The 14,727-nt window shown below is 37.8% G+C and overlaps 1 non-coding gene across 1 annotated transcript in view; it reads left to right on the top strand.

Annotated features, from left to right (window-relative positions):
* LOC109420555 (uncharacterized) overlaps window positions 1-14,727 on the top strand; it is a 77,950-nt gene that overhangs the window by 45,585 nt on the left and 17,638 nt on the right. The window lies entirely within an intron of this gene.

Below are 14,727 nucleotides of genomic sequence, written 5' to 3'. Positions count from 1 at the left end.
GACGTAGGGTTTGGCGACCATAGGAATGGTTTAGTGGGTACGAGGAGAGAGTAGTCCTGGCTTTTACTTTTGTTGTAGAAGACGGCCTCAGACCTACACTACCCTAACCTTCTGTTAGGGTGTCTGTTGAGCAGATTATCCCCCTATGGTTTAGAAGGAAAAAAAAGCACGTGCATGTTCATTGTACAAACATGTACCAGAGGCTCAAATCACTGTGGATATGATTACCAGTGAGATCCAGGATATTTTCGTAATGAAATCTTCGTATCTACCAGAGAAATGTAAAATTGACAAAAAAAGCTCTCGGATAATTATTGTGGAAGTGTCATGCAACACACTAGGCAACACACTACACATTAAATTCGAACTATAAGTAACTGACTCCAAGATTCGTAAATAGATAAACTAGTATGTGTCTAAAATGATCCAGCAAACATTCATCAAACGCCAAGTTCAAGTTCGCTCAACAACCGTAAGCATACCACACAATCGAACCGGTTCGACCTTCAGGAATCAGCCATTTGCTCTCAAGCGCTAAAACCAGAGCAAAGCGTGCCACCATCAGTCTTTTATCAAATCATTAGATCGGAAAGTCAGTCAAAAAACATCTAAATCATTCACTAATCGATCGCGATGTATAGCGGTCTCTCCACGAGCAACCAAAAACCCCAAATAATATATGCCCCCGAAAAGTAATGGGTAAAGGAGCCACCGAATAAACACATGACCATAGCAAAAAAAAACTAGCACCACCAGCTAACAACAACTTGAACCTCAATAGGAATAGCCAAGCGAATAGCCTTTTCATGCGATTGGTCCTGTGGCCACTTGAGGCTAGATCAACAGGCAGCCAAAGCAGCATATAACCGACTCCAAATCCCAAATGCAATAACATGTTTTCATGCTTTCTTTCTTTGCGCTATGGTCATCACCATCGTCGTCATCGTCGTCTTCGCGATCCTCTACGATGGCACTGCCGCCGCAGCTTTCAACTCCTCGACTTTGTCCAAAAGTGTTCTATTAAAATACATTATGTTGAAACGATACGCATAGAAGAGGGCCTCCATCACAGCCAGTGCCGATTCGGATTCGAAGAAGACGATAAAAGTTCAAACCTCACCTCGGCCTCACACCCGTCGTGGCTGAAAAACAATAAATTGATTGATGTTGAAAATATTTCTCTATCCAATTGAAAGCTCCACACATACCGGAGCCCGCAACGGCAAACCCGCGGCGAGCGAGCGGGAGGAATCTGGTGCGGCTGGCTGGCTGTAGTGACCGGCTTAGAAGAGCGAATCACAGATAAAGACGAAATTTTTTTCCTAGGGTTTCACCTCAAATTCAAATCAACATCATCGAAGATATCTTCAACTGCGTTTTTTTTTTCTGTGTCGCTCTTGTGGCACTTTGTTTCGTCTTTGTAAGTTTACCATTGGTACTGTTTTTGTTAGAAATATCTTTGCCTTTCGGGCAGTTGATGAGGCTGTTCGATGACCTGCTGTTGTCCATAACACGTGCCTAATCTGTTTTCACGCGTGCTTAAATGTGTGGTGTTCAGAAAATGTGTACTTTTACTTGTCAACATTTGAAAGATGAGTAATACAATCTACAGTATGTAAAGCTCTCAGTGATTTAGTTTACTCATTTGTGGTAAGACAAAAGTTTAAGTTTGTTAATTAATTACATGTTGTACGGCACGCTTATTTTGGCGACCGAGGCCATAATCTCCAAGGTCTTTATGATGCATTTTCCATGACAAACAACGTCTAAACATGCTGATGTATCATAAGTTCCTATGTACACAGATAAAAATAATGATATTTACGCGTAACGTAAACTTAATTTTAGTTTAGTTGGTGTTATGATGGCTTACATGATATATCATGTAAATTTGTGTTATATGTCATGTAAATACTCAGAGTCATGCTAAATTGCATAACATAAAGTTTACATGATATTTTATGACTTTTACATGATATGTCATGTAAACTTCTGTGATATCCCACGCTCCAATCATGTGCATCAGAATTTTACAGTCTACGATTGGGGTCTCTTGGTCACTAGGTCTATGGTACAGATGCGATCAAGTTCTTGAGATCATCTCCTCAAAAGCGTAATATTTTTTTTCCTAAAGTTGCCACATTTTCTATAAAAAAAAATAATAAAATTTAGCACAGTGGCACTGGTAATTGGATAGACCAAATTTTGAGATGAGAGCGCTATCACAGACAATCAAACGTATCACTCTATTTATTCACTTCGTACACTGACTTTGCGGTTAAATTAATAATCTGATAGTTGGCCGGTAGTCCACTCGCATCTGTTTTATTCGAATTTGACCTTTGCCCACTACCGCCCATACAGCGTTTTGTCTGTTTGTTTAAGGCGGTATTATAATCTTTTTCTTGTAAGCTTTCGGCGGACTTGAACAGAACTTAGTGAAAAAATCTATAAAACAAAGTCGTTTAGTATTAATGTCATTGACGAAAAGTTTGGAATCACTACAGTATACGGCAGGGAAAAATGAAAAAGTGTTTTTCAACTTTAAACCTCATTTTGGTATATTTGACGATAATCAATCAATGTTTTAATTTTTTTATTTATGACATTTTACACTAAGAGGGCATTAGGGTCAGTTAATAATGAATTAAAAAACAGTTTAGCTGGATATTGGTTCTAACGGGTTCCTGTTACGTATCCTCTGCTGCACCGTTGGGTCCGCTGCATCCGGTTCTGGATTTCTTTTTTATTTAGCACTATCTTTGTATTATTCTATCTTCTCGCATTCTTCTTTTTAAATTTCACCATCTTCAATTTGTTTCACCCATATTGTCGTTTTTCTTTTCTTATCACTTTATTTCTTTTGGCTACAGTCTTTCTTTTCACCATTTCGTTCTTTTGTTGTTATGCCTTTCACTTTTTCATGTTTCCTCACAATTTTAATCGTCCTTTTACTCGATTTGCAGCTGCAGCTCTCCAACGTCGGTCACGCCCAACGCTCGCCAGATCACGCTCTAGGAAACGTCCATAAATTACGTCACGCAAAAATCGACCATTTTGCACATTTTTGCACACTTTTTTGTATGGGACCTCTGGAATTGTTGTATGGGTTATCACACTTTGATGAACACAAACCCCCCCTCCCCCCTCAAAGCGTGACGTAATTTATGGACGTTTTCCTACCTGGTCCGCCCATCGTGCTCTCTGCACTCCACGCCTTCTTGTACCAACCGGATGGTTAGCAAACACCAACTTTGCAGGGTTGTTGTCCGGCATTCTTGCAACATGCCCTGCCCACCGTATCCGTCCAGCTTAGGCCACTTTTAGGATGTTGGGTTCACCATAGAGTGCAGCGACCTTTCGGTCTGCTATCCTTGTTTTCCACTTCTCTTCGATTCTTCTCTTATTCACAGTTTCCGATACATATCGATTTCTTTCAGGTGCTTCAATAGCCGCTACTCACTGTCATCATCAGTTTGTAAGGTGGCCCATAGACTAGTCGCATCAATCCGATATGTCATTCTTGCTCCATAGAATTTCCTGCACTGCAGTATCATGTGGCGAACATGCAACACTGTCCCACAGCATTCACATGAAGGCGGGGACGATTTTTTCAGAAGAAATTCGTGTGTTAGCCTGGTATGACCGGTACGCAACCGAGTTAGTACACGTTAATCAGCAGAATCATTTCGATCGAGCCATTTTCCTGTACTATGTTTAACTTCCCTCAATTTATCGTCACAAAGCTGCGCCCATCTGACGTATGATCTCTTTCACTGCTTCCACTGCATCCAGCCTCGGAATTCCAACGTTTATCGGAACGATGTTTCGAGCTGCACCGGCGAGCCGGTCCGCTTCTTCATTGCCACAAATGCCGGCATGACCAGGAATCCTACAGAGCTTGATAGGACGGTTTTGTATGATATTTTCGATTTCTTGGATCCATGGATGTTGCGATTTTCCAGACTCTATCGCGGAAAGACAGCTGGTGGACTCCGACATGATGAGCAGTTGGTTAGAACTATCGTTACTAAAGCCTGTATCCGCAATAATCGGGACACAGAAGAACGGCAGTAACTCTGTACTGAATCGATAAAAATTGGCCAAAAATTAAGTGAGAGCTCTTCAATGTATGTTTATTATTTGTGCAAAATTTCATAAAAATCGATGCATTACTTTTAACTGTGGATGAGAAACAAACAGACGTGGTTTTTAAGATTTTGTACAATCATGACCAATTTTCATTTGCATAATAGGTGGTTCTTTTCCGCTACAATTCAAAGTTCTGTAAGGATAGTTTCGAAATTTCGTAAGCAGTTATGATACTCATAGAGACACTTTCTTGCAAAATTTCATCAACTTTTATCAATTGGATTGGTAGTTACTGCTGTTGATAGGGGGTAGTGTCAGTGAACATGTTTCATGTTTTTCATGTGCGATGTTTGCCCATTCATAACTTTTGAATGTCTCTGTCAATTTTCATGAAATTTTCACAGAAGGTAGTTGATTATGTGTGCATTATGCCTGAAAATTTTGATGATTATTGGTAGAGTACTTTCAACAATATAATCGAAACAATACGGGCTGCTGACTAATTGTAGTCTGAGGGGCCAAAATCACGTTTAGCCCCATTATATGTTTCGACTATAAAATTGTTGATAGTGCATCGATTTTTCTGAAATTTTGTCTATGCAAGTGAAGTAGGTTGAGAGGTTTATGTTCAAAATTTCAATCATTTCCTTTATCAAATTCAAAAGTAACAGCGTTGACAAGCTAAACCGGGGGGCTGTACAAAATTCAATTGCATGCGTTCTACTGTTTCATCGCTACAACAAAAAGTACTGCACCGATTCACATGAAACTTTGCAGGTGAAATTAACACATCTTAAGATATTATCAGGTCAAATTTGAGCAATTTTATAACTTATCTATTGCAGAGTTACAGCTATATTTCTGTGTCCCGATTATTGCGGATACAGGCTTTAATTGCAGTTTTGATTGCATAGGCTTCCGCAGATAAGACGCTACAGTGCGATGGGAGACCAGTCGTTATTTGAAGCTCATTGCTGAATACTCCTGCTCCAACCGCATCGCCACACTTGGATCCATCGGTGTAAATAACTCTAGTGTCCTGGTATCGATTTTTTAGCAGCTATTGTACGATAGGTCGTACTATCTCCGGAGGGTCTGCTGCTCTCATTTGTCGTTTCACATCCCATATTATATGCGGTTTGGAGACATGCCACTTCTGATGAGTTGTGTTCGTACAGCAATGCTTGGGAGTTGTGCGCCAGATGAACAATTGGTAGGTCAGCATTCTCGTTATCCTTTTCCATCATGCGGATGTCGCTATCCTTACTATAGCTTGAAGTATCAGTAGTTCGACCAGGCCTTGACCATGGTTGCCGGATGTTTTAACGTCTCAGGATATCAAACAGGCTCATTTTCTGAAAAGTTTTTTGAAGTTTTTTTTTTCTTTTATTTCGATCAATAATATTTACAAGACAGCGCCTGATACTGAAGACAATCAGTATTTATCAACCCACAAAAAGTAAACGGATAGCTAAATTTCACATCTGATAAAATAATTAATTTACACCGTGTCCAATAAGTTCTCATACAAAATACAAATTTGGAAAATATAATTTTATTTCACATCTGTGATTCATATTTTCAAAACGAATGCATGTATTGAAGGGCCACATAATACTGATTAAATAAAGCACATAGTTTAGAATATCGTTATTTTCAATTTGTTTGCTCCGGCACGCGAGAAAAATGATCGAAAAGTTTTTCATTCTACAGAAGCTAAATAGAGTCCATGATGTTAAATTTTGAGTTTTTACCCCAAGTATGGTACCAAATGGATATACTAAGCCTAAAACAATACAACTTTAATAATGATATGGTTTAGAAATTCGCAAGTAAGCTCAACTTGGGCAGATTTTCTTGAAAATGACCGTTCTATTCAAGATAATCGTCATAAAACGTAAATTTTAGGCAATATTTACCTCAATAGGGGTACAAGCATGTTTTAGAAGCGAGAATGGTGTGAATTAACCAGATAAAATGCAGATATGCTTCTTAAACACAACAAATCTCAATAAAACAGGAAAATTGACATTTTTGTTCGATTTACGTTTCATTTTGTACAACATAAAACGACTTTTTACTTCACCAATACATAGTCTAATATTTTTTTCTCTTCTGCACAATGGTCGGAAAAAGATAAAGTTCGGCCAAAACTCTTTTTATGTGTTTAATCGAAGTAATAGGTTGTCTAGATATGTTATATAGTATTTTTAGTGCTTAAAAAGGGGTATTCAAAAACTACGTAACGTCAATAATTTGAAAAAACAGTAAAAAATCAGTAAACCCCACATTTTTTGCGTTTTTTGTTAAAAAATCAATTTGAATTTAATTAAATGATCATCTTTTGATCAAAACCAATTAAGTTTGTTCAAAACGTTTGAAAAATGTGGGAAAATAAATATTATTTCAGTCAAAAATGGAAAAATAACGTAAAATATATGAAAAAACATGACTTTTTTAAATAGCTCTAATTTGAAAAACTGCAAATTTTTGCAAAATATTCAAACGTTTTTATGCAGCCCTAAGCATGATGTTTAAGATGTACTATTCGAAATTGCGGCGACACGTGACGACACGAACCGTTTTTTTAACTTAAAAACTACCAAAATTTCTAAGGTACAATATATGAAAATTTGAAAAGTTTTGTGACATATTTGTTTTGCACTATGCGTGCATTCAAACAGTCCAATAACAAGCTTTCATATGCTGGATAACATAAAACATGTATTCCATTCTCAAAATATTATTATTTTATTTTTTTCGAATAATTCATTTTTCAATTTTATGACTTAGGCCACTTTGACAGTGAAAATGTCATTCAAATACAAAAGCTGGTATGCTTTTAATTAAGAATCATAAACCTACAACACATTATCTTTGTATTAAGGTGAAAGAAAGTTTAAAAATATCAATTTCGTTTTTTGAGAGTTTTGGCCGCCCCTTTGTATGGAGCCCGACCAATGTGTTCTGGTCATAGTTGCTACTAGCAATGTTGAGGACAGGAACCTAATTTGTTTCAACTTAAAACCATTACTCGTTGAAATGAGACGAAATATCAAAGAAATGGCGTGCGTGCGAGACGAAATGGACTTATAAGCGATCAGCAGAAGAGGATAAAACATATGCTGTATTTGGTCAATATTGGTCTTTCAATAAATAAATTTACTTTGAAAAACCTAATTACAGATGTGAAATAAATTCAATTTGATTTTGTATGATAAATTATTGGACACGGTGTAATTTAATCTATATTATCATAAAATGTTTGTGCTGTTTTCAACTATAGTGCTGGAACTTTTGGAATATACTTTAACCCCATTTCAAACCCCCTCCAACAATTCTTCTTCCTTTTCTTCTCCTTCTTCCTCTTATTCTCTTTCTTCTTCTTCTTCTTGACATAACCGTGCTCACTGGGTCACCTGCTTCTTAGTTTAGTGTGTTATGAGCATTTCCACAATTAATAACTGAATGTTTTTTCATCCACTGACCATCGGCAAAACTGTCCCATTTAATATTTTTCGGAAAATAATACTGCTTGTCTTAGACCTCAAGTACACAGTGTCAACTATTTGACAAGGAATAAACTCAAGAAACAACATCTGTTTGACACTAATGAAACCTCGGTCGAGTCAAACAAGATATTTGAGCTTAGGTTTCTTTTTGGACAAATATTTGACCCAGTGTATGTGGATCTTTACACATGTATATATTTGGCAGTATATAAATATTTGGTTCAACATATACATATAAAAATATAATTGATTTCTCACATTACATAGTATTAAAACTCAAATTCAACTTTTTCTATTACTTTGCTTGAAAAAGGCAAAATCGCTTTGAAAATTTCGTCACAATTTTCCCAGCTATACGGTACATATTTACCATGTGTGAAAGTTCAGTGCACTGATTGGATCACACGTTCTCCATGGAAGCCAAATTTCGGACCAGATTCCGCCAGTTGAATTAGAATTTAAATCATTGCAGACAAGAGCCAATTTATACTCTTGAAAGAAGTTATTCCGACTCCGTGTGCTTCTTGGATCAAAGCCAGAGATATATTCCATCAACCATCGCATCGGATGAATGTACCTCCCGACTAGGGCGATCCACACTTATATGAACAACTAAACTTCGAAAAATGGGAAAACTTGGTCAAATGTATGCAAAATCCTTAGTTTTCGAATCTTGCCGTTAGGTGGCGCTGGCATCCCTTGAGGAATCCTTCACAGACCTTGGAAGGTGACGCAAATACTGTTCGGCTTATCGTACTGTGTGCACCACAAACACAATTTATAGAGTTATTTCAGTGAGTTTCAGGGGTTGTTACTCCACAAGGCGATTCTTAAGGTGATCTTACACGCTTTGCCTAGACGCCAAATATTTGACCACTTTTGACAGAATAATTTTTGCAAGTTGATTGGCTCTGTTTGTCCCTATTCATTTTTCGAAAGTGACAAATATTTTTGTGTCCCCCCTAGTCAACCAGTCATCCTATAAGATGTTGTATAAGATGATGAAGTGGAGGCAATATGCGTACACTTTACATGCGCCTAAATGGCGGCATCCACGCATATGGCCTCCACTTTATCATCTTTTACAACATCTTATACGATGACTGGTCGTCTGGGCCGGTACACCTTGGTCAAAATTTAACAGTCAAAAGTGGTCAAATATGTGGCATTGGTCAAAGAGTGTCATACTAGCTTTAGAGACAAAAGCTCCGACACAAGATTACAGGTGTTCAGATCAGGGGTCCGTCTGACCCCTCCTTAACAATCCGTAAATCCGAAAATATATCCCTCACATTTCAATGGATGAAACTATTGTTTGAAGCAACACATTTTCATTTTGCATTGGAATTAATCAACACTCAACAAATGCATCGAAATCTTTTAGGGTAATGAATTCTCGTAAAGTTAGTACTGAAACCAAACTTCTACTGAGATGTACTTGTTTGGCTATTTTTTTTGTAATTGAAAACAATTTATCTTATTTCAACAATGCTGGCTTCCATTTATATACAAACAGTAAACAACCTTTGGGTGGCATTCGCCAAAGCAATATGATAGTTTTGTTTTATTTGCACATTAAAACAAAAGAGATCTAGAGTGTGTCTTCCGAAGAAAATCGAGCATCATGCCAGAGTCTTCTTCATTCCTAGAAAAGCCTGCACGAGATAGTCCCAAAACGAATCAAGTTTCCCTCCTCTTCTGATGCTGACGAGAGACTCTACTTCTTGCTATATATGTGCCTAATCAGAAGAACCATCATGTGGAAATGTCACATGACACTCGCTGGATTGATTTGTCATATTTTTTTACCTTTCCGGAATCCATCACATTAATTATTCACAACCGAACAAAAGTCAACGTTTGCCTACAACGCACATCGCTTTACAACCCGCCACCTCCTCGTCCACAAACTGCGCGAGGGCAAATCGGAATCCTCTGCCGCACTCGTGTGTTTCAAATCCAGCTTTATTTCTGCGCAGATATCGGGAAGAATTACTGCAAAAAAATAACCGTTCAAATGACCGCCCGATAGGAAGAAATATATCCACAGAACACCAACAATACCGACAGCAGTGTCCTGAAATGGCATATGCTTATGGAGGGAATTTTTTCGACATTTTTGACGTGCCATTAACATACAACATTGATTTCCATCACATTCTCGTCGGATACTGGTTTTTGGGGTTTCGTCTACTCCGGACGGAGATCGGAGCTAAGATCCATGGTTAATTTTTTTCCCAACAAATCAAGTGTATTGAGAGCAAAAACGGGGTCCAGAAATTCAATAATAGGAGCCACGGCGCGTTGACTGTGAAGAAGGCGAATAAATGTTGAAAAATGTTGCGCTAAGAAGTCCAGTTTTTGATATTATTTCATCCTCTTGATCTCGGTGTTGTTCTGGTTTGTCGTACAAGCACGAGCGAGTGATGGAGCTCCAGCAAAGCTAGGCGATAGATGTGTGCTTGCGCGTTAGGTGTTTAATTTGGACACGCTCTCCGGACTGTGTTCTTCAATCAATCGTGGTTTTTTTTTGCCTCCTTTCGGTCAGTTTGAGCGTCGAATGTCGATTAGATATTATTCGATTGAATTGGAGACTTGTGCCGTTTTTTCGTACTAGTGGAAGTCCTATCGTTCATCTATCTGGATCGAGTCCGATTGGAGATTTTTTTTTTCATTCTGCGTCTGCGTCTAGTATGGCCGGGCATGATTAGCAAGAAAAAAGTTAATATTTCCATTATTATGGAGTTCACCCAAAGACGTAAAAAGCCATTAACTAGACCGAATTAAAATTGAACAGTATAACAATGTTGTCCGTGGTGCTTGTCGGCCAACCAAATGGGAGGTGTTGGTCGGTATGCAAATTATATGAATTTTCGGTGGAATTTATTTTGCGCAAATGACCGATGGAGGTCGACTGGTTGTAGGTAGGAACATTTTGAGCTTTTACCAAAAAAGAAAAAAAATACGGTTGACGAATTTGCAGAAATGTACTAAGAATTTATCTCAGAATTCTCCCAGAATTCCTTTGGAAAATTCTTCCGGGGCTCCTTTATAGATTTCTCCCGGGACTTCTTCTATGTATTCCTCCAGAGGCTCATTTAGGAATTCGTCCTGGATATTTTCAGAGAGTTCTCCAGGGATTCCTTTATTAATTTGTCATATGTTTACTTTGGGATTTCTTGGGGATGTTTATTAGAAATTCCTGCAAGGACTCATCCCTGGATTTCTTCACAGATTCGTTGATTCCCGAGATTTTTTTTATGAATTTTTTTCGTCATTTTTCCCGGGATTCATCCATTGATTATTCCCGGGAATTCTGTAGAGATTTATCAAATATTCTTTCAATGATTCCTACAGAAATGCTTTCTGGAATTCTGATAGCAATTCTTTCCGAAGTATCTTAAATGATTCCTCTAGGGATTTCTTTAGAGATTTCTCTCAGGATTCCTTCCAGGATTTTTTCGCGGATTATTCCCGAGACTGCAACAGGGATTCCTCCAAGATTTCTTCCCAGTTTTCTACCAGGATTTCTTCTGGTACTTCTACCAAGCTTCTTTCTGGATTTCTGAATAACTCTGAAAACACGTCACTAAAACTTTTTTTGAGTGCTGTATTATGACGGTAGCTACACTGAACGAAATCTCCCGCCGTACAGAAAATGATTTGTCATTCAATGCGATACAGATCCGCAGAATACGATTTTTGAATGATGATTTTGTAGCAAAATGAGTTTACTGCGCTCTCTTGAATCATTCAATACACAGAAAGAAATTCTTTATCACCTCATTCAATCGTGTGCTCAATCCATCATTCCTAAAAAACGTTATCGAATGATTCTCCACGCATTTTTTGTCGGATTTTTGTTCGACTCCTGTATTATTATTTCCTGCAAGTTGTCTGACAAATTTGAACTGGCAGAATGTGCATATGAGCATAATTCGAAAACAAGCTGAATGTAATCCATCACAGCCCCATACCGAAAATCATTATATTTTAGTTTGGCTTTTCATTTTGTTGTTGACGCACCAGTTTAAGATAGAAAAAAAAAAACAAATGTGGCGACCACTTCGCCTGAAATTGTCTAAGTTGAAAGAAAAAAAAAAATATTGCGGCCTGAATGTGAATTGAGAAATGTGCCCAAGCAGTGATCGGTTTACTGGTAGTTATAAAATGTTTTGATAGTGTATGTTTTGTATGTGTTTTTTTTTAAATAAAGCGTATTTTCACGACTTAATTTTGTCTGTTGTTATTTTCGAATATTCTAGGAAAAATAATGTCATAACCTTTCCAATTAGTACGAGAGAAATTGACTCTCAATTTCTTTTTAACTAGTTGAAATGGTTGTGATTTTATTTTTCCTAGAATATTTGAAGACGAATTGAAACAAATTCAAGAGAATGACACCTATATGAGCAACATTAGATTTTACAATGACTTTCATCTATATTTGAACCGCAAAACTGGATGGATTTTGAATGACAATCATTTTTACCTAGATTTGTTTTGATTCCGGAAAGAATGTTTATAATTATAAAATTGAATGATTTCCATATCGCTTGTTTTGGATCTGTAAGATCTGGAGTTGAATGACGGCCTTCTACAAATCATCTGATTTTAGGCATGGGGCTCAAATGAAGCACTTTTCATTCAATTTATGGCGGGGATTTTCGTTCAGTGTATCTAGGGAATTTCCTAGGCATTTCAGTGAACCCGGGGCAGCTCTAGGAACCCTCAGCAGCGTTTCAGGAGGTCTCAGGAGCTCCTGAAAGTCTCAGAGGTTCCTAAAAGGTCTCATGGGCGTTTCAAAGGGTCTTTTGGGGTCCTAGAAGATCATAATAGCGTTTCAGGGGGTCTCAGTTGGGTTTTTATGGTTGCACTCTGTCACTAGCAATGATAAGCAAATCGCCGACTGCGTTCCAAGTCAGCCTGTGTTCTGTTGAGTCACTGTCACTTTCGGGTTTTCCATCAGATCGGGACTGACTGGGATGGTGAGTGTATGTGCTATCAGTATTGTCGCGCTTATCTTAGATTCTCAACAAGTTGCGTTCGAAACGCGCAGCATCAGATCGCGCCAGACCGCGCCCGTATGTTTTACACACGGTGTGCACCTTGACTAAAACTGTTTTTGCAGCCGTCGGGTGGGAGCTGTCATGGGTAATCAGCCGCCGTATACAAATCAAACGGGGCGCAATCTTTTCGCGATAAACAACGACTGGTTGAGATCATCAGCATCTGAGTGATTAAGCTGGGATGCACAATAGACTCTATTGGAAGATAAAGAGTTAGATTTGATTCGTAGGTACTTTTCACAAATTTTATATGTAATTTCTAGTACAAACAGTTTACCAAAACTTACATGTTTTTCCTAAATCTGTACGAAAATTGTTTTCCGTGTAATTCAAAATTGGGTCGACCAAATTTTAAAATTAAAGTTGCATTAGAACCCTATTTCTATCCTCTTTGAGAGCCATTCATTTGATTTTAGCGGAAAAAATGCATAACATAATTTAAATTATCGAGTTAGGTTTATAAGTCACCGTACAAAAGTTTGGGGTCACCTTCCAAATGAAGTCTGAGTCGGATTTTTATTCAAATCGTCATTTTTTTGGTGCAACTCCAATTCCTTCTATGATAGTTGAATGGCAAGACACATAAATGGTTATGAAATGTTCATAAGCTAAGTTCTAGACTAGTTAAGGTAGAAAATGATATATGAAATCAATACTACATCAGCTAAGTTCGTTATATAAAGTGCGAAAGAAAATAGAAGTGAGATAAAAATGACTAATTCGTGAATTCTACCCTATATAACTGTAAGTGTTAAAACCACACATCATTACCCCAAAAACCATTACAACGAATGTCATTTCTCCGAATGTGCTATTACATTCAAGATTTTGGGTTTTGGTGCAAAGCAAAGGGGTAACTTTTGGATGAAAATGCTTATAAATTAAAATGTGTAACATTCCTGGTCGTTCAAAAATTATGTCCAAGATTTGGGAAAAGTGTGACAGTACGTGTATTAGGTATAGGAAAATAGCGTGACAGGGGGGGGGGGGAGGGGGGTCTAGAAATCCCGAAAAACGATAGACGTAATAAATGAACCTTCCATGAAACTTATGGATTTTTGGGGTCATGGTATGTTTGTGGTTATAACACTTACAGTTATATAGGGTAGAATTCACGAATCAGTAATTTTTATCTCACTTCTGTCCTCTTTCGCACTTATAACGTACTTAGCTGATTTAGAATGGATTTTATATACCTTTTTCTACCTTAATTTAGTCTAGAACTTAGTTTATGAACATTTCATAACCATTTCTGTGTCTTGCCATTCAACTATCTAAGAAAGAATTGAAGCTCCACCATAAAAAAAATGACGATTTGATCAAAAACCCGACTCAGACTTCATTTGGAAGGAGACCCCAAACTTTTGCACGATGCAGCAGGAAAGACATGTAAGTTAAGGTAAACTATTTATACTAAAAATGTTATATAAAATTTGTGAAAAGTACCTACGAATCAAATCTAACTCTTTATCTTTCGATAGAGTCTGAGAACGACTGGATTAAATGAAAGATGACTGAGATATGACCGAAAAACAATTCCATGTTTTTGAGGGGGTGACCCCAAACTTTTGCACGGGAGTGTACACTCACCATCACAGTCAGTCCAGTTATGATGGAAAAACCGAAAGTGACAGTGACTCAACAGAGCACATCTTTGAAATGCGTTTAAAATCCAAACTGAGACAATATTTGAAAATGTAGCATAGCATAGTTAACGAATATTGCATGTAGGTTATTTAAATGACTTAAAACATTAAAAAATCAAACAAGTTTAAGAATGATCTAGAGTGCGAGTCAATTTCTAGTCGTTGTGACGTTGGCGCAATATCAGTAGTCAACTGACGCGAATGATATTGTGCGGCTCTTGGGTTTACAGAAGATGCTTCAGGGGAGCTCAAAGAGTTTCAGGAGGTCGCAGGAGCGTTTCAGCTCTTAGTGGGTACCAGGGAGTTTCATGGAGTTCTAGTCGATCTTAGGAGGACTCAGGGTCTCAGGGGGTTCCAGAGATCTAAGGGGCATTTCGGTGAGTCTAACGAGTGTCTTAGAAGGGTCGC

The sequence above is a fragment of the Aedes albopictus genome, chromosome 2 (assembly GCF_035046485.1).
Source record: "Aedes albopictus strain Foshan chromosome 2, AalbF5, whole genome shotgun sequence".
NCBI lineage: Eukaryota > Metazoa > Arthropoda > Insecta > Diptera > Culicidae > Aedes > Aedes albopictus.
This window is presented reverse-complemented; position numbering and strand designations above follow the sequence as displayed.